General features: G+C 38.8%; 1 non-coding gene across 1 annotated transcript; it reads left to right on the top strand.

The window, feature by feature from the left end:
- Positions 1–5,657: 5,657 nt before the first annotated feature.
- TRNAA-CGC (transfer RNA alanine (anticodon CGC)) lies at positions 5,658–5,730 on the top strand. Its single transcript has one exon. It is a non-coding gene; the product is annotated as a tRNA-Ala (tRNA).
- Positions 5,731–23,231: the final 17,501 nt, after the last annotated feature.

Below are 23,231 nucleotides of genomic sequence, written 5' to 3' on the forward strand. Positions count from 1 at the left end.
GTTTGTCTCTAGCTGCAAACACAATTTATTGTTGGTAAACATAGACTTCATTGGTTTGCAAGGCCACCCCATGACGGTAGCACAAAGAGCATAAGGGACCTCTAGTTTCATTTTATTGTTACCAATTTTGGCAACCACTCTAACATATCCCTAAAATAATCAGCTGGATCTACTAATTGGGCATGTTTGGCTGGGTATATGCAAGCAAGGATTGCAAGGCTGGTGAGACTCAAGCCAACCGGCGAGTCTCATGCCTAGGGCTGTCAATGGGTCTGGTTTGTATTGAGTACCCCACGCGACCTGACCCGAATTTCAGGGTATGAGCATGGAAAGTGCTGGCCCGAATAATATTTGGGTCAACCCAAACTCTACCCTGAGCAATTATACGGACTAGGTTTGGGTCACTTTTTGCTGAGTACCTGACCTGAGTAATATATAAATATATATATATATATATGTGTGTGTGTGTGTGTGTGTGTGTGTGTGTGTGTGTCAAGGTTTAAGATTTTATTTTGGTGATCCAACAAAACCCGAACCTGGTTATTAGTTATATGGGAGGATGCGGGTTCAACCCTAACCCAGCCCTACTTAGGGCTGTAAAATGAGACCAGTAGCTCGTTGTTTGGCTAGGCACGGCTTGTGAGAAGCTCGGCTTGATTAAAAAATTGAGCTCAACGAGCCAAGCTACGAGCCATCTTGATTAGGTAAATGAGCTGAGCATGAATATGGCAAGCTCGGCTCGACTTGGCTCATATAGGCACATTTTATATATTTTATACATAATATACATATTATGTGTATTTTATATATTTATTATATATATATTATATGTATTTCATACATATTATATATATTTATATATTATCAAGCTTAAAACATACTTTAAAAATTTTAAAGAAAAATGAGCCAGCTCGTGACCGGCTCACAAAGCTCGGCTCAGCTCATGACAAGCTCACTAGCCGAGCTCAAGCTGGGGTATACCTTTAACGAGTCAAACCCGAGCAGCCCAATCTGGGTTCGTTTACAAGCCCTAGCCCTACTCATGCCTGCAGCAGCTGCACCCAAGAAGTCGGCTCGAATATCTGGGCCACCAGGAGGTCTAGGATTGTCTTCAAGGCCAAGTCAGCAACACACCTGGGCGTAGGGCTTGGTATGGCTTGTGCACCCACACAGCTGCAAGCATTTCAAGTCCTCCAATATCAATGAGCTGAGGGCATCTTGTTAGAAGCAAACTCTTTAAATTTATCAAGTTTGAAACATCAGAAACTATTTCCAAAATATTGCAGCCATAGGCGTCAAGATCGTGACTAGGGATAAAGGAAGCTGGGGGGGGGGGAGTGACCTGAGCTTCTTGCAACGATTTAGAGAGAGATTTTTGAGTTTGGAACACGGATCCCATCATTTGAAATAGGATGGGTTTCATCATACATTCAATCCTAGCCATTCAATGTTTGATGGGTTTCATCATACATTCAATCCTAGCCATGGATGGCTAGGATTGAATGTATGATGGAACCCATCCTATTTCAAACGATGGGATCCGTTTCCGTGAGTTTGGAAAGGTTATATATTAATAATCGAGGGCAGGCTGTCAAGTTCGTTGAGGCTTAAATCCAGACTTCTCAATGAAGCAAGCGTCTCTAATTTGCTCATCTGAGAGAAACACGGAAGAAGGTGGCCTGGACTCACAATTCCTGCGTTCTATAGGTGTCTCTGTTAAAATGATCTTTCTGAAAGATCCCAAGCTTCAATATACATATCAGGTCATTCGTTCAATGACCGGAAGGTCATTCGGTCATTCGACGTTAATGACCGTTCATCTGTAAATTTTTTATGCTTGCAAACAAATTAAGTTAGGCCGTTTACCTGGTTAACAAAAACAAAGAAAAGAAACTGTGGCTGCATCATGCCAGCAGCGGTGCCGTAGATAGAGAGATTGGTTTCGTTTTTTTTAACCTAATAACCTTAATGGCATCCCTCGCCCTTAACCTGAAAAATGTTTAAAAGATGCTTGCCCACGGGGAAAGCTTGGCTCATCGAAAGTTTTTCACCTGTTTGTGTAGCATGAGAAAAACAAAGTGAAAAAAAATGAGAGGAGGAAGAGGGTGGTGGTGAGATGTGGTAAGATGGGTGGTGGGGAGTGTAAAAGTAAATTATCTTAATTATTGGTAGCAAACATTCCTCCACCACCCTTCATGGAAGAATGTTTGTTATAAAAAAAAGTGTACTTTTTAGAAAAACTCTTTCAGCAAAAGTCTCTGGTTTAGAAAGGTCAGATTGCATCACTTTTCCTACATCTATTTCTGGCTTCCAAACCTGCACTAAGAGAATTCAACTCACATCTCATCAAGCAGCTCTCCGAGTGAGGAACACTTTTTCACACTCGAGAAAACTAAGCTCTTGAGAAGCCCAATGGATTCATGAAATTCCAAGCAATTCATCACAATCATCTAATCAGTTTCTCTAAGCAAGGCATGTTTGCAAAAATCCAGTGTCGCAGTTAATCCGCAGCCTCGAATATCCAGAACTTTCAATTTCCCAAACACCTGCTGATGAGAAGTTACATATTTCTACTTTTTTTTCACAATTAGGACGGGGAAACCATCCCCCAAGGGGTGTAAACCGGGCACACCCCCTTTGACCGCAGCCTTTGATTAGGAAAAAATATGAGAAAAAGGTCTCTGAGAGAGTGTTGCTTCCTACAGCGCACCTTATCTGCCAATGAGCATTGCAAGTCAAGAGCTACCTACATCTTGGTGTATGATAGATCAAGCACCACAACATCCTCAAGATTAGTCATATGGCAGAGTGTCAAAATAACAGTATGTCAATTTCAACCACCTCACCAACGGGGCCTCCACTTGTCTGGTAGGAGCAGTTAGTGCACGTCACCTTGGGTTGGGATGTTGCAAGTTCAAATCCCAATAGTATCTTTGTATAATTGGTATGGGTTTGCCTAACCCCAGCTTGCCTTTCAAAAAAAAAATAAAAAAATTTCAACCACCTCAAATTTGAAGGTAAGCGCAGTGATGGCCCCTGCAACTGCAAGTTCAGAAACCTTAGAGGTGGAGTCTAATATCGTTCTGTAAAACCTGTAGTTGGTAAATTTCCTTGCCCCCATTTGAGAACATATGCCTTGCACGTTCCTTGCTTCCTGAAGATGAAATAACAAATCAGGCTAGCATGGTATTTGAGCTTATTTATATATATTTGAAAAGAAGATAGAAAGGAAAAAACGTAAATGGTGGGATTTGAACCCCGGACACTTTTTAAAGAGACTAAAGACTCACCCACCACGGTAACACCCATTTTGTTGGTCTTGCCCTTGTCCATAATATATACAAAATTAGCAGAGGAGATATCTCTTCCTCCAACCCATCCAACAATTACCAATCTTATGAAAACTGAACATTTAAAAATTTGCTGTCGAAAATAGGGTGTTCTTTCTCCTGGTTGCTTTCATTAATCTCCAAAAACTATCATTTCCTTTTTTCGTATATTAAACCCTTATTCAAACTAGGCCCCAAGGGGTTTGGTGAAGTGGAGGGGGCCTTGGCCACTAGACAGCTGCTAAAATGAGAACTGTGCCCCTAGCAGAACTAGGGATGGCAATGGAGTGGGGCGGGGGCGGAGGCAGAGGACAAAGTCTCCACCCCCGCACCGTCTCAAAATTCGAACCTCCACCGCCGCCTCCATCTCCGTTTCATGTCCTTCATCTCCGGTCCAAACAGGATGAGGCAGGGCGGGGCCCCGTTTCCCCTCGGTCTATTGCCATCCTTTAGAAGGATTGGGGATGGGACTGGTGGGGCAAGGCGGGGATCGTGATGGGGACGGGGCGGGGTGGGGAAAAGCGTAAGTCCATCCCTGCATGGGGATGGATTTTAACCTTCATCCCCATTTCATGCCCTTCATCCTCAGTCCAAATGGGGCGAGGCAGGGCCCCGCTTTCCCCTGGTCCACTGCCATCCCTAAGCAGAACCTATTCTAGTCACGAGCTGCTTGGTTCGTTTACCAACCCCCCTCCCAGCATCTATAATTGGAGTGAGGAATCCTTACTGCACTGAGAGTCTACCTTAGCCTAGGTGCTCCTACTCTACAGAATAAGCAAGCCTAACTTAGTTTTAGATTCAGCCCTAGGGTTTACTCTATTGGACCCGAGCCTCCCTTAGCCTGTGCCTTGCGGAGGTGCTGCTGAATTCTGCGCTCATCAACTAGTATTAAGAGGGCTCCTTAAGTTCGTGATAAGTCACTTTTCATATTTATTTTGTTTTATTTTTATTAGAATGTGTTTTCTCTAATTTTCACATCCTTGTTGGTTTCTTGGGATTTTCAAGTGTTGATGGTGCCCCACAGCAGTAACCTCACTTTTTTTTAGGAGATCAGGTAGAGATACGTTGAATTGCACGTGAAGAAATTGAAAGATGAAAAGTTGCACCTCTGATCAACGGAGGAGAAAAGACATGTTTTCTTGAAGAATGGAGACCTTGTCTTATTTGAATAAACCTGGATCCATTTTTAGAAAAAACTGTTTTGAAAATTTATTTTTATTTTTTAAATAGTGATCCACAATCTGCAGGACCTGGTTTACGAAAAAAAATGAAAAGAAAGGTTATTTGTATTCAATAGTTTCAAACATCCTTACGTTTTTTCATAATTTTTTAAAAATTCTCCTCAACAACTTTGATCTCCTAAACATTCTAAACACTCAAAAAATACACCACTAAAGGCATTTTTTGCTTAACCTGCAAATGTGTTTATCATTAATTATTTACTAAAGGTGGTGAATCAAATTAACTAAAAAATATAATTTTTCTTATCATCAAGTTTTAGTGCAATATGAGGGCTCTGAAAACACATCTAAATATAAAAAATGCTGCATACAAAACATGTTTTGGCTAAGCAAATTATGTACATTATATCTATATGTTCAAACTGTTCAAACATGCATCCATAGCTTTTCCCAAGCTATTTTAAATGATCTAGGAGATAAGATTGTTTAAGAGCTACACAAACACACACATGATAATCAGTAGCGCCTAAATAGTTTTATATCCTAAAATGTTGCAGACACTTTTAGAAAACATAGTTGAAAGGTTTTTTTGCTTAATCTAAACTTGCAGCTGTGTGTTCATCATTGCTTATTTACTAAAAGCTATGCTTTGCATTAAATCGCATTAATGAAAAATTTTGACTTTTATTTTATCAAGTTTTAGTGCAATATGAAGCGTTGTTTTTTGTGATTTTAAAAATATATCTACAGATGAAAATTGAATAATCAAATATAGGATTTCTGTTAAATAAACTATAATGGATACATTTGCCAGTTCAGATTAATCAAACACTCAAAGTTTTTCTTTCCTTAGCCAGAATGGTTTAAGAGACTGTAGGATGTGTTTTAGCATAAAATTTTGGGCTCAATGGACCTATCCAAGCTTGGGAATACACTAAATTAATGTTGCCTGACAGGCATATCGACCCATTGCTTCTTAGGTTGGGGTCTGACACCAAAATTCAGATGTGGATCACTGCCTTGAGCATGATCTTTAGAACTGGACAATGGACAGTAACCCTCTCTCTCTCTCTCTCTTGGGGGGATCTCAGATTGGACAGTTTTAGCCGAGTTCACCATTTAATTAAAAGCTAAGAGCATCAACAACGGGGACGTAGCTCATATGGTAGAGCGCTCGCTTCGCATGCGAGAGGCACGGGGTTCGATTCCCCGCGTCTCCATTTTCACATATTTTTATCTTGTTCATCCGGGAAAGTACCAAAAGAGACGGGTTAGAAATTTTAAATGGTAATTCAAACTTCAAAGTGTGGCACTTTTTATTTTTTCAGATATGATGAATACCGTTAATTGTAATAATGTTTCTTTTTATGACAAAAAAAGAACATAAATCTATATCATTAACAAAATGCACTCTTTTGCCAGACCCATTTATTATTGGGCATAAAAATTAGACTTGAACCCCACCTAATTTGATTCGTTTTGGGATTGGATCTGGGTCTTACCTAAATTGTAGACTTGTATGGATTAATAATGACTTGGGTATAATTCAAGTCCAGTATAAATGGGACGAATCTTCAAGAGATAGACCTGTTTTGCATCAGGTTAAAAACTTAAACCCAAACCCAACCCAATTTGACTACGATCTAGATCTTGTTTCAGGTCGGACCAAAATTGTGGACCGTATAGGTTAACATGTTTAGGTATAATTTGGGATGGGCCTTAAACAGACCATCTTTTAAAAATGTCTAATAATCAGATCCATAAAATGTATATTTTTAATTTTTTATTGAAAATTTGTGGATTTTATTGGGAACTTGGGTAGGGCCCGGGTCTGGTATGAAATTCCATATAAATCATATCTGGCTTCATATATTAATCAGACCTCCTTCGTTATCACCAAACCCTAAACCTATAGGCTTTGGTACGGGTCAAACCTGACCCATTGACACCCTTAGTACCACCCCCCTCCCTCTGCTAGAAAGGTCCCTCTATTGCTTCAGCTTTGTGAGAAGAGATGTGCACCTCGGTATTGAACTCTTGATGTCCTTCAACTGTACTTGTGGAGCTTTTGTGGGTGAGTCTATTATTATACTAGTTATTATAAAAAAAACTTTGATTAATCATGTTTTTATTAATGCTAGTGATGTTTAAATTTATTATAACGGTTTTTTTTAGGGGAAAATTTATTATAACGGGTTTTACAATAGTTTGAGGATTAGGATTGGTTGGGTGATGGGTCACCGTAGGAACGAGTTTGGGTTTGGATATGGTTGGGTATGAAATGAGTTTGGGAACAGATGGGTTAAGAGTTAATCAATAGAACGGGCCAATCTTGCTTTTGTCTTTAGTATATATATATACTCCAAAAGAGTCATAATCCTCACAAATCTAGTTATTATTGTCTGACATGAAAGAAACTTACCTATTTTCAATCAAAACTTAATCTTATTTTTAATTGGTAATCGTTCTTGAATCAAGGGGTTTATCCATAGATATTTTTATTTGAGTTGAATTCTCAGTTTGGATATAATTTGTATAGAACAGTTTGGATCAAGGTTCACTTCAGTTTGGTTATAAAATGCATAAAACCTTTGGATCAGGCATAAAAACAGCTCAGGTCCAAACCGGTTAGTGTTTGTATTTTCTATACAAAAAACATGACTTGTCTTTTCAAATGGGTCAATATTTCAGACTGCATTCTAACACATGGTTCTATCAAAATCACTCAGGTCAAGTTGGACATCTGTTCAGGTTAAATCAAAATCAGGTCAAGTCAGGTCTAATATGTTTGGGACATGGGCTTAGGTTGGATATATCCAACCCATTTACATCCTGACATGAGACCGAAGGCATGGAAAGTGCACTTCTAAAGGTTGGATGAGCAAGTCCAAATTCATTTTATCCATCTTTTGTAAAGTTTTGCTAATACAGGCTCAATACCTTATTTTGGTGTTCAATTTTTTTTAATATGAATGTTCATTTTCTTTTTATTATATAATTTGTTTTTTAATGACGAGGAACCCTCACCAAAGCAAGTAAAACCCCGGCTGAGACCTAGGGGTGGCAATCGGGTCGGGTTGGCGGGTCAGCATACCTCAACACGAACCCAACCCGTTTATTAAGCGAATCGGCTGTGGCAAACACGAACCCAACCCATTGATTAAACGGTTAACCACACACAACACGGCTAACCCGTTTAATAAACGGGTCGGGTAAACGGGTTGGCAGGCGGGTTGGCGGGTCGGGGTTGAGTAAATGGATTGGCGGGTTCGGGTAAACGAGTTGATCCGCCCGCCTAACCCGTTTATTAAACGGGTCAGCCAGGTTGGCATACCCCTAACACGAACCCGACACATTTAATAAACGGGTTAGGCGGGTCAACCCGTTTACGACACGAACCCGTTTAAGACAAACCCAAACCCTGCTATGAAGCGGGTTGGCGGGTCGTGTCAGATTTTGCCACCCCTAGTGAGACCCCATGACCAACCTGCCTTACTTGGCCCACCTCTGAAAACTACAGACACCCGTGTGTCAATGGGGTTTGATCCAGTTTTATCATCTCAGCACCGTCACAACCACCCCGCTGACCAAGCGGGCGGCCCTATATGAACAGCTTGTTGAAGAATGATATACCTTTCAAGTGTCACCTAGGGCAAGGGCAGGTAAAGGACCCGAATGAACCGAACAGGGCATGTTCAGGCTTTGTTCATTTACCAGGGAACAGAGCTCAAGCTCATCTTGACCCGGAATGAGGCCAGCCAAACACAAGATGGCTCTTGTAAAAAAATTTCATGTTATTTATACATAGAATATATATTTACTATATATTACCCTTAAAATATATATTTTCTATATTGAATCTGTTATCCTTTCTATTTTCATGAGCTAGACCAATGTTGTCAGTATCGGTGTGCATCGGCCTGTATCGCCCGATACACATCGTATAGGCAGAAAATTAATATGCTTCAAGCTTGAATCTATTATTTTTAATAAATATAAAAATACTAAAAAATAAATTTTAATATTATTTTAAATTTATTTTAATAGTTTTAACATGTGTCATGTTATGATTGATACATAATAATTGTTTATTATTTTGGTCCGATGCACAACGATTCACTTGAGTATCGGTATAGGATGATACAGCTGAGTCGGTTGCCAAACAATTCAGGGATGATACCGATACAGGTGATACTTTCAACATTGGGTGAGACTCATGGGCCTCACCCATGACTTATGTTGGTTGGGGAGATGTGGTGTGGCTGGGTATGGATGGCAGTGGACCAGAGGGGGGGGGAGCGTAAGTCCATCCCTGCACGGGTTTTGATTTTAATCTCCATCCCTGCCTCCATGGAAGCGGATCAGGTCATGCTGAACATGAGCGTTTTTTCTCATGCCGACATCGTGGCCATCCGATTTGCATTTTAAAAAGCTCAAAAGTCAACAAAACCACGTGGCATTCATCCAAAATGCAAACAGACGGCCATGATGTCGGCATGAGCAAAAACGCTCATGTTCAGCATGACCTGATCTGCTTCCTGCCTCCATCCTCGTTTCATGTCCTCTATCCCTAGTCCAAACGGGGCAAGGCAGGGCGGGACCCCATTTTCTCCTAGTCCACTGCCATCCCTATGGCTAGGCATGGCTGTGAACTGTAGTAAAGAGAGTTTCTGTTCTGCATGCTGTATTATGCTCACAGCAAATGGTAATTGCAGAAGAGTGTCTCAAGCAAATATTATGCTTTGATTTTGTACTTGTTTAGCAATGTAGATTCTATTGTGCTTGCGTAGGGTGATTCTTGATCACCTTAACTTTATAACTGCAAGATTCTTGCTTAACCAATGAGATTTTGAAATATTATCCTATAAGAAGCCTATATGTTAGTAATTTTGTATAAAAAATGTCCCCATTTTCATCCTCTTTGTCCAAAACCTCTCATATATATACAGGTTTTGGACCTTAAAAAAAAGTTTGTTGTTACATGAGAAAATGTATATATCCCCTAATTAAATTTGTTGACACGAGACATTTTTCTCATTCTGTAAAAAACTCAGATAAATGAGTATCGAATCAATTTGTTTGCCATACTTTATTTGCAAATATGGATATAACAAAGCATGATTATAGTGAAGATCCAATAAAAATCCGAACCCAAATGGTCAGATTTGGTTTATCCTGTCATTTTCTCACTCTGATCCAGATTTTTGGATTCAATATCGGATTCAGATTCGGTTTATTGTGTAATAATATTGGATTGGATTCTGAGTTGACCTTTCAAATCTGATCATATTCATTGTGTTGGATTTTGATGATAATCAAGAAGTATGAATTTGGAGTTACATGTACTTGGATCCAGCCTAAATCCAATCTGTTTGCACTAACCCAGCCGACCCTAGTGCAGGCCTCCATAGATAAAATGGAGACATTTACAACCATGAGTTGCTAAGGAGCACAGAAAGGAGAACATTCACAAATGTGTGAGAACATTCACAAATGTAAGAGTACTTAATAAAAGGAGATTCACACGTTTTGAGGACATTCAGAACCATGAGTTGCAAATATAATACTGTATTTGTGAATGTTCTCCTGCCTGGACAGTTTTTTTTATGGAAGTTCCCACATTTCGGAGACATTCTCAATAGTTGCGAAGGTCATGCTATATTTGCGAGGGGTAAAAATATCCTAAAAAGGGCCGAGAATCAAAATTTTGGATATGCCAGTGATTTTGTCAAATTGTTAGATATTAGGGAAACACCATTTTTCAAGGACAATACGATCATTTTTTGTTTTTTAAATATGGTTCATGCAAATTCTCATTTCTAATGCCTTTAGGTCCAAAAATAGAAAGAAATCATTAACAAGATAAAATTATTAATAACATGAAAACATTCTCTAATGATAGATTAACAGACTTAATTACTAGTTAGTTTATTGTTAAAAAACCAAGGTTGTCATTAAGTGGGCTTGCGGATAGCTTAATTTGTTTTGGTCATAGCTTTTCATCTTAATATCCGATTAAATTGATTTTTGTGGTTTTGAAAATCTAATATCTTGTTGCAAAAACTTAAAATGTCGTTTGATGGTCAAAATGCACCTAATAAGAGAAATATCCAATTTTAGACTTAAAATGACAGGTTTGAGGATTTGGTTGGGATCCAGGTGAAACCAAACCCAAACCTCATTTGAGATGATGGTACCAGGTTCGGATCCGTATCTAATTGGATTCACTATAAGAGAAACCAAACCCGGATCCTATAAGGATTACATGAACCAGACCCATACCTTGGTAAAATCATTTTTTTTATCATTTTTTCATTGAAAAATTAGGGATCTTAATCAAAACTCGGGTCAAGCCCAGGGGTGGGCATGGGTGGGCGGTCACCCACCCAAGAATTAGAAACCGAAAAAAAATACTGTGCCTCCAGTGATATTTCGTAAAGAAACAAAGAATCTGATTTTAACTCTTGTATGCTAAGCCTACAACTATGTGTGTGTTTTTGTCTGGTGTGTGACAAACATAAAATAAGTGTCCAGCAATCTGTTCGAGGTTCAATAACGTATGCTTGGAATTGAAAAATTGTTAGTGTTGGACCTGACCTGTTCTGGATATTATCGTCCGTGGTGTGTTGTCATTTAGATGCAGTTTGTTTTAGGTGGCGAGCACTTGTTGGAAATAAAACAGCAAACTAGAGAAGAAGATTGTTCTCTAGAGTGAAAACACACAGAAATGGTGCTAGAAAAGGAGAAGACTACAAATGACTTCAAAACAATCCAATGACTTGTCAAAATGAGGATACATGACTGCTATATATATAGCATTCAAGCCCAATCAGAATTTAATTACATAATAAATTCCTACCATAGAAAAACTAAAAGACTATTACATTTTCAAGGAAAAGAAATAAATGGGAGAGGAACCCAAAGAGTTTGCATAGAAAATTGCAAATAGCCTTAATGTAAACGGGTTCCCAAGACAAGTAAATGAGGGGAGAAAACGATGAGTCTTGCTTATAATTCCAACAACCCCTCTTAAGCTAGACTATGACAACACCTAATTTTTCTCTCAATTTGTTGAAAGTTTCATTCTTCAATGCTTTTGTAAAGATATCAGCCACTTGGTCTTGGGTCTTGCAAAACTTGACATTGACATCTCCATCTTTGACCAAGTCTCTAATGAAATGATACTTGATTCAAATATGCTTGCTTTTTCCATGAAAAACTGGATTTTTGGTGAGTGCTATGGCTGAACTATTGTCACAAAACAGAAGAGTGCTTTCATATTGAGGATGCTTCAGCTCATGAAGAATCCACCTTAGCCAGAGAGCTTGACAACTAGCAAGAGCCAATGAAATATACTCAGCTTCGGTTGTGGAGAGAGCCACAACTGCTTGCTTCTTCGATGCCCATGAGATTGCACCTGAGCCAATGTGAAAAATGAAACCTGAAGTGCTTTTACTATCATCTTTGTTTCCACCCCAATCACTATCACAAAAACCCACCAATTTTGAATCTTCGACATATTTATAATGAATTCCATAATTGATAGTGCTATACACATATCTCAAAATTCTTTTGCCTATGTCCCAATGAATATTAGGAGATTCCATAAATCTGCTAATCATGCTGACAACAAACATAAGATCAGGTCTTGTAGCAGTCAAGTACATAAGACTACCAACAAGGCTTCTATAGAGAGTTGCATCGATCTTTCTCTCACCATCATTTTTGCTAAGTTTCAAGCCAACTTCCATGGGAGTATTAAGAGGTGTGACACCCTCCATTCTAAATTTTTTCAATATATTTTTAGCATACCTTTTTTGAGATATAAATATTCTATCTTCAGCTTGCTTTACTTCAATGCCTAGAAAAAAATGGAGAAGCCCCATGTCAGTCATTTCGAATTCGTGCATCATATCCTTCTTAAAATTTTCACACATGATTGCATTAGTGACGGTAATTATTAAATCATCAACATATAAGCATATGACTAAGAACTCCCCTTGATTGCCTTCTTTGATGAACAGAGTATGCTCAAAAGGACACTGTTTGAAACCATTCCTCAAGAAGTATCCATCAATGCGACTATACCAAGCCCTTGGCGCTTGTTTCAGCCCATATAAAGCCTTCTTTAATTGACACACTTTGTTTTCTTCACCCTTCTTTACATAACCCAGAGGTTGATCAATATACACTTCTTCTTCAAGGAGACCATTCAAGAATACTGATTTTACGTCCATTTGAAAGACCTACCATTTTCTTTGAGCAGCCAAAGCTAACACCATGCGAATTGTTTCAAGGTGAGCCACAGGAGCAAAGACTTCATTAAAATCAACACCATACCTTTGCTTGTAACCTTTTACCACCAGCCGAGCTTTGCATTTTTCAACTTCTCCATTTGAGTTGAATTTTGTTTTATATACCCACTTGACGCCAATAGATTTGTGTCCATTTGGGAGCTCAGTCAATTCCCAAGTATGATTTCTTTCAATTGAGTCCATTTCTTGATTCATAGCAATTCTCCACTTCTCTTCTTGAGATGCTTCTTCATAAGTAATTGGATCGACGTCCGCAAATAAAGCAAAATTCACCAAGTCTTCCTCAAGATTTCTTCTTGCTGTTTCATAAATTTCTTGAAGAATTATTGTCTTCATAGGAGGAGATTCAGAACTCCTTGAAGATGAGGAAGATGGTGATAAATGTGTAGATGGAGAGGAGAGTGAAGTATCTCCATCACCACTTGGTTCATGACTCTCCTCTTTATTAATGAAATGTGAATTTTTATTTTCATTCTCTCCATCCCAATTCCAAGATTCTTCTTCATTGAATTTTACATCTCTACTTATGATAATTTTCTTGGTGATTGGATTGTAAAGCTTATAAGCCTTTGAGCATTCACTGTACCCAACGAGGATACATTTTTCAGATTTATCTTCAAGCTTGTTCCTTCGTTCATCGAGAATATGAGAATAACATATGCTGCCAAATACTTTTAAGTGAGCAACACATGGTTTTTGCCCACTCCAAGCTTCTTGAGAAGTTAGATCTTGAACACTTTTAGTGGGGGCACGATTAAGAAGATAGATAGCACATGCCACTGATTCAGCCCAGAATATGTTAGGCATACCTTTAGATTTCAACATACTTCTTGCCATCTCCATGATCGTGCGATTCTTTCTTTCCGCAATGCCGTTTTGTTGAGGTGTGTACCGAGTAGTCTTCTGATGACGGATGCCTTTCTCTTTCAAGAATTCCTCGAACTCATTTGACATAGATTCAACCCCACGATCAGTACGCAAGGCTTTAATAGAGAGATCACTTTGCTTTTCAGCAAATGTCATAAATTGCTTAAAATATTTGAACACCTCAGATTTTTCTTTTAGAAAATAAACCCATGTCCTCCGACTGAAGTCATCAATGAATGTTAAAAAGTAACGATTACCTTCAATAGATGTGGTGCGCATAGAGCCACATAGATCAGAATGAACCAACTCAAGTGGTTTTGATGCTCGCCAAGATTTACCAACAGAAAAAGAGTCTCTATGATGTTTCCCAAGAACACAACCTTCACAAATTTTGTCTTGTTGATGAATGTTAGGCATGCCTCTGACCATATGTTTTTTGCACATAAGAGATAAAGAACTGAAGTTCAAATGTCCATATCGAAGATGCCACAACCATGATGAATCTTTACTAATAGCATTGAAGCAAGGAAGAACAACATTTTGAAATATAAATAGAAACATTTTGTTTTGAGTCATTTTCACCTCGGCTATGAGAGCATTCTTCTTGTCCTTAATTTCACATATTTCTCCTTTGAAATGAAGATCATATCCTTTTAGAATAAGTTGCCCAACACTCAAAAGATTGTGTTTGAGGCCTGGAACATAGAAAACATCAGTGACATGCTTGTTTCCAAGGTTAGTTTTAATAAGAATATCACCACGTCCCTTGATCGCAAGCCTATTATCATCACCTGTTCTAACTTCAGTTTGGACCATTTCATTTAAGTCCATAAATAAATTTTTGTTTCCAGTCATGTGGTTACTACAACCACTATCAATATACCATACTTTATCATGTGTTTCTTCTTTAGTATCACAAGCAAGAAAGAGAATATCATCATCAAGAATTTCATTTTTCTCATGCATGAAAGTTACCTCCTTTTGGTTTTATTCTGCCAATCATTTTCTACAAAACTTTATGGTGTGACCATACTTCTCACAATGAAAGCATTGAACTTGTGAGAGAGAGCGACCACGACCTCGACCTTTACCTTGACCTCTTCTTCGCACAGAATAAGATGAATCACAATCATCTTCTTTCGTTTCTTGATTTCTACCACCTCCATATCCTCTTCCTCTTCCTCTTTGTCCTCGAGCACCACCACAAATAGAGAGATGTGTCTGAAAAGCTTGCTCGATTGGAGGAGAATCAAATTGCTTTATACGAAATTCATGGGATTGAAGTGATCTCATTAAACTATCAATGGATAAGGTGGATAAGTCTTTGGATTCTTCTATAGCAACAAAAATATGTTCAAACTTGCGAGTTAAGCTCCTCAATATTTTTTCAACAACTCTTTGATCTTCAAGTTTTTCACCATTTACTCTCATTTGATTAACAATGGAGAAGACTCGATTGAAAAAAGCTTCAATCGTTTCAGATTCTTTTATTCTTAAAAAATCAAATTCACTTCTAAGAGTTTGGAGTCTCACCATTTTTACCTTGTCTTCTCCTTTGTATGTTGTATAGAGAGTATCCCATGCTACCTTTGCAGACTCCACCGAGGATATTCTTTCGAAAATGGCTTCATCAACAGCTTGATAAATATAGAACAAAGCCTTATTGTTCTTCTTCCGGTTTTTCTTCAACTCAGTTTGTTGTCGTTGAGTGATGCCCTCCACATTGTCCATCTCATCGAAGCAACTTTCAACGATGTTCCATAGATCTTGAGAGCCAAAGAGCGCCTTCATTTGAATACTCCACTTGTTAAAATTTTTCCTAGCAAAGCAAAAAACTTGTGGTTGAACCATACTATTGGAAGCCATCCTAGCTCTGATACTACTATGTTGAAAATAAAACAACAAACTAGAGAAGAAGATTGTTCTCTAGAGTGAAAACACACAAAAATGGTGCTAGAAAAGGAGAAGACTACAAATGACTTCAAAACAATCCAATGACTTGTCAAAATGAGGATACATGGCTGCTATATATATAACATTCAAGCTCAATCAGAATTTAATTACATAATAAATTCTTACCATAGAAAAACTAAAAGACTATTACATTTTCAAGGAAAAGAAATAAATGGGAGAGGAACCTAAAGAGTTTGCATAGAAAATTGCAAATAGCCTTAATGTAAAACGGGTTCCCAAGACAAGTAAATGAGGGGAGAAAACGGTGAGTCTTGCTTATAATTCCAACAACACTCGCCCAGGACAGCGATCAACAAGTGGTGCTGACACGTTTATGTTTTCCCATGGCAGCGGTATCACATACACCCTAAGCTTCCACCTAATCTGGACTAACATCAAATCTGCATTCAACCGGGTTCTGATTGTGCGTTTTAAGCTTTAGAAACTACTTTCGGAAGACCCAGAATGATTGGAAGAGAAGGATTCATGTGGAAGACCCAGAATGATTTTCTTTTTTGGTTCATATCGCCAACCCCAATTGTTTTGGGATGAAGGCGTAGTTGTTGTTGTAAACTGCTTTGGGAAAGCAGCGTAATGTTCTGGTTTTTTGTTGTTCTCATGATGAGTTGCGCAAACTGAATACGCGTGTCATACTTGCTTATGATTCTTGTTGTTTATTTGAGCTGAATGTATGCAAGACTAATCTCATATGATTTGAGTATATTGTGATAAATATTGTTGTTTTTTTTTACATTGATTACTATTCGATTTCAATATAATTCAAAGGCTTCACGAATGACTGTGCGTCCAGTGATTTTTTTTTTGGCTCCACCACTAGTCCGAATAAATGGATCGTCCTTCAAGACCATAGCATTGTCCCCGAGACCCAAAGCTTGCCCACCCAACAAAAAACTTCCGGCTCCGCCACTCGTCTGGCCCAAGTCTGCTATGAAATTTCAAAAACCATACCGGGCTCCATATATTAATGGGACCCTTCATGTCTGACCCTGTTTCTAATCGGGGCTTCTTATTTATTACCAAACCCTGACCCGATAGGGTTTGGTACAGGTCGGGTCCGGATCAAATCCTACTCATTGTCACGCCTAAATGCTATAAAGTGTCCACTTTTGGTGACTGACAATAGCAACCATGCCTGATTTGAAACAATTATTTAGACCCTACCATGCCTAGAAAATAGTTTTTGATTAATCGCACAGGTAAGAGCAAATTAAAACCCATGCATTATCCAGTTTTCCAACTCATGTGCTACAATTTTCTTTAGCTCAACTGGTCCTACCAAGCATACGCTGTGCTTTGGGCCCCGGTGACCCACAACCCGGAACCCATGACCTGTAAATAAGAGGGAACAATATGGTAGATGATGAAATTATAGAGAATAACATGAAGATGTGCGATTATCTAAAAAAAAAGACATGAAAGATGTGTGATAAAGCAGTGAACACTATCTGTTGGTGTTTTGCACCTGTTGCACCATTTCCAGCTTAATGGTAACAAATAGGAAGTCAAAGTCAAGTTTTCTAGGGCATTGGAACATTTTGATGCATTAGAAATGCTAATGGATGAAGATAAAGGAGACTTATTTTGACTAGGGCTGATAAACGAGCCAAAAGAACCGAACAGGGTGTGTTCAGGTCGGCTCGATCGTTTACAAGTGGATTGAGCTCATGACTAGGCTTGTTTTTGTGTTTAGCTAAGCTGAGTTTGGCTCGTCCTTAAATGAGATGAGCTGAGGCTCGTGCAAAAAGATTTCATGCTACTTATACATGAAATGTGTACATTTTATATATTACACTTAAATTAAATATATATACACACTCACGTGCTCTCCCGAGCAGAACATCCTGTGTTTGGGCTCGACTCATTTAAGCTAGACTATTTGCTCATGTCACGACTCACCAGGTATAGAAACCGATCACAAACAAGTTCGTGCCTAGCCCGAGCCTAGCCGAGTCATGAGCTGCTTGGTTCATTTACCAGCCCTAATTTTGACCCCCAAAGAACATTTGTGCTGTTTGTTTCGAAGTTGGCTTACATGGTTATGATTAAGACTAAAAAGTAACATGGGACCAAATTTCTTGGAGTAAGCCTTCCTTTTTCTTTTTTTGGAATCTTTAGGTTTTTCTTTTTGTCCTTAGATCCCCACTACCTCAAAGTTTATATTCCAATATGGTTCCAAAAGTTAGCTTTCCTAACTTGACCTAAACCAGGTAAAATGCTCGACAAATCGTTTTTGAAGGATTTAAAATAAGATAATCTGCTTTAATTCATAATTTAATGGATAAGGTGCTTTACATGTATCACTTTGCATAATATGGAGAGGTGTGTGAAATAACATAATCTATGATGAATATTTGTACTAACTATAAGATGATGGACCAAATTTATTCAACAGAGGTAGTCCTCATCATATGGTAATTCTCAAAGGGATCAAAATCTAGTGAAGTTAGCTAATGACAGCCGAATTATATCTAGAAAGATCTTATGTAAGGTGATTGATGACTACATTATAGGAAATTCAAGACGAAAGATATTTTTTTCTTTTTTTTGGATAGTTTAAGGGAAAAACCTCACATTACCGACCACACATTGGCTGGGCTCTAGTTGGTAAAACAGAAACAGATCCCATCATTTGAAATATGATGGGTTTCATACATTCAATCCTAGCCATTGATTGGATGGCTAGGATTGAATGTATGATGAAACCCATCCTATTTCAAATGATGGGATCCGTATTCCGGTAAAACCCTTGATGTCCTCCCTGCCCACCCGGAAGTAGACCCAGCTTCGATCTTGTGTGGGCTTCAAACTTGTGATGTCTCATCAACTTTGTAACATTCACAAGTCGCTCCTACCATATAAGCAGAGTCCTTGTGGGCTCATGAAGAAAGTATTTTTTCTCTTTATATTAGTGCACACCTCACTCACACGATATCCAAGTGATATGAGAGATCTCGTGGGCGTAGGTGTGCTTATGGTTTATACACCTAACCATGTTGTCTGCGTTCTTCCTGGTGTGTGCGTGCACTTTGAATTTGAAGTGAACAAAGGGAAATGGAATTTGTTGTGCATATGCTTACATTAGGATAAGAAAGAAAATTTCAACACTAGTTGCCGAAAGGTGACAAGTTAGATTCTCATCTTTCAGCTTCATAAAAAAAAAAATCCATTTTCCTACTAAATAGTGTGCATGCATGGTGTTAGAAAGTAATATTCCTTCTCCACTTTGTGAAAAAACAGTGAAGGGAATATGTGATTTTGTTCCCTTCTGCATCCATGTTGAGCTTATCATTGTTAGATGCTTAACTTGATGCTTTGATGTGAAGAAGGAGATACCACAATGACGTGTTAGACTAATTTTATGGCACATTTTAATCTTAGAAAATTGAAGGTCCTGACTTTGATGCTTGTATGTAAATTTTTGTTCACTAAAAATCAAATGTAGGTTGACAAAAAAACCAAAAGAAAAATCGCTAGTGTATGGAGGTCTTGATTAAAAGCAAATACACTATTTAATCATTTATTTTCAAAATTCAATCTACCAATGAGATGCTTTTCAATCAACAGGATACCCCATTTCACCTTTAAAGGTCTTGATGGCAGTCCTATATTCTATTTACTCCTAAACTTCGACTAACTAACATTTTTTTCTATGATAACAGCATGTGAGAAATTAAAAGTTGGCTAAAAATTAGTTAGTTCTCTATACCTTTATCAAGATGAGAGGCTAGGATTGGGTTAAATAAAATTTTGTGCCTTGGGCATATTGCACTAAAGATTGAGTGCAATCGAAGTAGTAAGCAGGTCCAACTCATATCCAGGCTTTTACATAGAGAAAGATGGTTACAAGTAGGCAAGGTTGTTAAATGCTATGAGGCGAAGCGAGGCGTTGAGCTTGCGCTTCGCCTCTGAGGCGTACGCCTCAGGTACTGAGGCATACACCTCTCACAACTGGAATGGAAGTGAAGCGGTGGGAGGGGAGGCAGTAAGAGAAGGACCACCCGCCCAGCTGGTACGGAAGCGAGGGATATGCCGGTCGTCCGGTGGTCGGAGAAGACTGAGCAGCAGCTGCAGCACAGCAACTCCGGTGGTCGGTGGTCACAACTGGTCGGAGGTTGATGAGGGGCGCATCACAGCAACGCCTCAGTACCTTGAGCGTGCGCCTCGCCTCTGAGGCGTACGCTTCAGGTACTGAGGGGTACGCCTCTCACAACACTGCAAGTAGGCATTGGGCCACCTTGCTTTGTTCCACACCAAAGCAGCTTTGCCTAACTAGTCTCTCTCTCATATTTAAATTCGTTGTGAGAAATAAAATATGGTCCAAGGGAAAAAGGAGAATTCTTAGAGGAATTCAGTATCGTTGCACAAGCATAACTGTGGCCCCCAATTCTCGACACTCATGTGGAGGACATTTGCTGAATGGTACGATATCATAGACCTTGGCAGCAAATACGAATACGGATCCCATCATTTGAAAATAGGATGGGTTCCATCATACATTCCATCCTAACCATCCAATCAATGATTAAATGGTTCTGTTGGATGGCTAGGATTGATGATGAAACCCATTATATTTCAAATGATGGTTCTGTTGGTAAGTATCTCTTTTGAGAGAGAGAGAGAGAGAGAGAGAGAGTCCAAATTTACCTTTGGGTGGTGGACTCGATCAACTCATCATTCTTCAAGAAAGGGGTATCCTGTTTTTTGGGTCGAGCCAGTCTATGCACTCTACAACTTTAACGCAGTCACCCTTCACCAAGAGAATCTAACGTGCAAAATTTCTTCCCTTGGAGGGTAGGCAACCGAAAAAATCTCGAATTTATTTGTCCGACTTTCCTTTTTCATTTTCAAAATTAGGGTTTCCGTTTCTCGGAGGAGTCAATGAGCGTAACGTACGGGAGTTCTCTATAAACATTTTTTTTTGAGAAGATAGTTCTCTATAAATAGGGAACAGGGGAGTCCCCTGTGCTGCAACCATCAAACAACTTCCAAGCGAGTTCTTCATAGGCCGCAGGAAATTTCAAGTCTCTCTCTCTCTTATTTTCTCGGGTTATCGTTCATCTTCGTTGGGATCTGCACGATGGCGAGCGCTTCGCTGAAGAACCTGCTGTATCTGAGGCAAGATACTTGACCCTCTCTCTCTCTCTCTCTCTCTCTCTCTTTACACACGCACATATATGTATGGGTTTAACAGTATATGCCCACCTCGGACGAGTGCATATGCGATCACCTGTACATGCTAAAAGGGCAAAAGCAGCCTTTAGAGGCTGTCACAACCGCTGCTAATAAAGGCTATATATGTGTGTGTGCGTGCTTGTATTCCATTGAAACCTTTTCTCTATTGTACTCCATGACCATTGAATGTTTTTTCGCAGTTCTCAGCCAAAACGTATGAATCTTCCACAAGTTTCACTGCCTCTCTCTGTCTCTCTTTTTTCTCTTTCGTAGTGGTAATGTCTTGATAATTCAGTTTTCATCACAAAAGCTTTGCTCTAATCAAATAGCTTCATTGATGATGATGATGATTGGCATGAAAGAGAGAGAGGGAGAGTCTTAAGACTCAGTACTTAAAGCAGTTATGCTCATATTTTATATAAGCGATCATCGTCAATCTCCACCACACATCTCACTTGCGAACGGTGCATGTCACTTGCTTTGTGTGAGAGCAGGTCCCACGCACACCTCTAGAAAGTGATACGTGTATATCTCAATTACCGGATATCTCGGGATGGGTTGCTACTGAAATTCAAAAGAAAGATTTGTTAAAACCCAAAATCCCCATCGGTTTCGGTACTGATGCCTTGACCAAATTTTCCGAGAGCGTTTTCTTTAGGAAACGTTACCAAATTATTGAAGCTTCCAAATAAGAACGCTCACTTCCCTAAGAAAACCGCTTATTATATAGAAAACTGGCGTCCTTTTCAATATGCTATATTGTCATAAAATAAAATAAAATTAAGAATAAAGTTGCGAGCTAGTATACTGCTTTGCACCATAGTGACAAACGTTTTTATCGGCAATTTTTCATTTTTCAAAAACTTGCGAGAAATTGAAAAAAATCCATAAATCTTGCATGTTTTTGCAAAATCTCGGCAATAAAAAATTTAATTAAAAAATATAAAAATTATTTTTTATAAGAAAATATTAATAAAAAATCATTTAAAAATAAAAATACATGATTTTTTCGGGATAAATAGCCGTTTAAAACGTAAATATTGCGTTTAAATCATGGTATTTATGTTTTTTTATAAATCTTGCGATATTTTGTAAATCTCGCAAGAAATTGCCGTTTTAAACTTTCAGGCTATTTCTCGCGATATTATCGTACGATTTTCATAAATCTCGCGATATTTGTCACACTGCTTTGCACCATACAGTTGGGAGCAGGATTGCGTTCCAATACCGTGTTTGTCTTCTAGAGTTGGAAGCCCATTATGTACAAATGAGAATCTGTTTTGTTGGGGAATTATATGAAGATGTGGAATCAATATTCCAGAACTGATGCGCATCGTTTGGAACTATGACATGTTCTATATATGAAATCTTTATACTTTCAATTACATGAACAAAATGGCCCACATCTGTGATAATATACTCTCTCTCTCTCTCCTCTTTTGATTTCTTGGTCTATTGCTCTTGTTAGGGTTTTGGTCTCTGAATGTTGGGTTCTTGCTGATTTTGTTGTTTTCTCTTCTATATTTTCCTCTCTCTCTCTCAAGATTACTTGTGCTCTCATTTGCAGCCGACGAACATATGCAGTCTCAGCATCAGGAGGTGTAAAGCCTGTGAGTCTTGCAGCAAGCTCTTCATTATCTCAACTTGCTAATTATAAACCCAACCAGCTGGAGAAGAAACAGGCCTACTGGATGAGGGACCCTGTATCCGGTTACTGGAAGCCAGAGGACCATTTTGTGGAAGTCGATGCAGCTGAGCTCAGATCAAAGCTTCTATCTAAGAAGGACTGAGTTTTCTTGCTCTTTCTCAATTCGGTGGTGAATCTTTTAGAGTTAGATATCAGGAGGACTCAATGTCTCCGTTTCTTGTTGACTGTTAATGCTTCTCAAATCGTGCATATATTTTGATCATCAACTGTCTTGTTGCGTATCTGTTCTAGTTTCCAGCCCCTTCTTTCATTAAAAAAGGATCCCATCCTTTGACGTAGGATGGGTTCCATCATATGTGATCCCAGCCGTCCAGCTCAAGCATATGGATGGCTAGGATCAGTCCACATCCAGGTTAAAATGTAGACCAATCTTAGCTGTAGATTGGATGTCTATGATTCAATGTAGGATGGAACCCATCCTATGTAAAATGATGGAATTCATACTCGTTTTCATTTAAACCATCAGAATTTGTTTGTTTTTTTATAGTATGAGGGAAAAACACCCCCTGCTCGCTCGGCACCGGAACAAGCAAAGGAAATTAAATAACTTCTAGAAATCACTTGCTGCATCTAGAGAACATGCAATGCAGGACTTTAAAAGTTTGAAATGGTCAAAAGAAATGTTGTAGATTTATCATGTATGCAATGACGAGGACTTTTGCCTTTTTGGGATGGACTGGACTGG

Source organism: Nuphar pumila, chromosome 10 (assembly GCF_984573655.1).
Source record: "Nuphar pumila chromosome 10, dmNupPumi1.hap1.1, whole genome shotgun sequence".
NCBI lineage: Eukaryota > Viridiplantae > Streptophyta > Magnoliopsida > Nymphaeales > Nymphaeaceae > Nuphar > Nuphar pumila.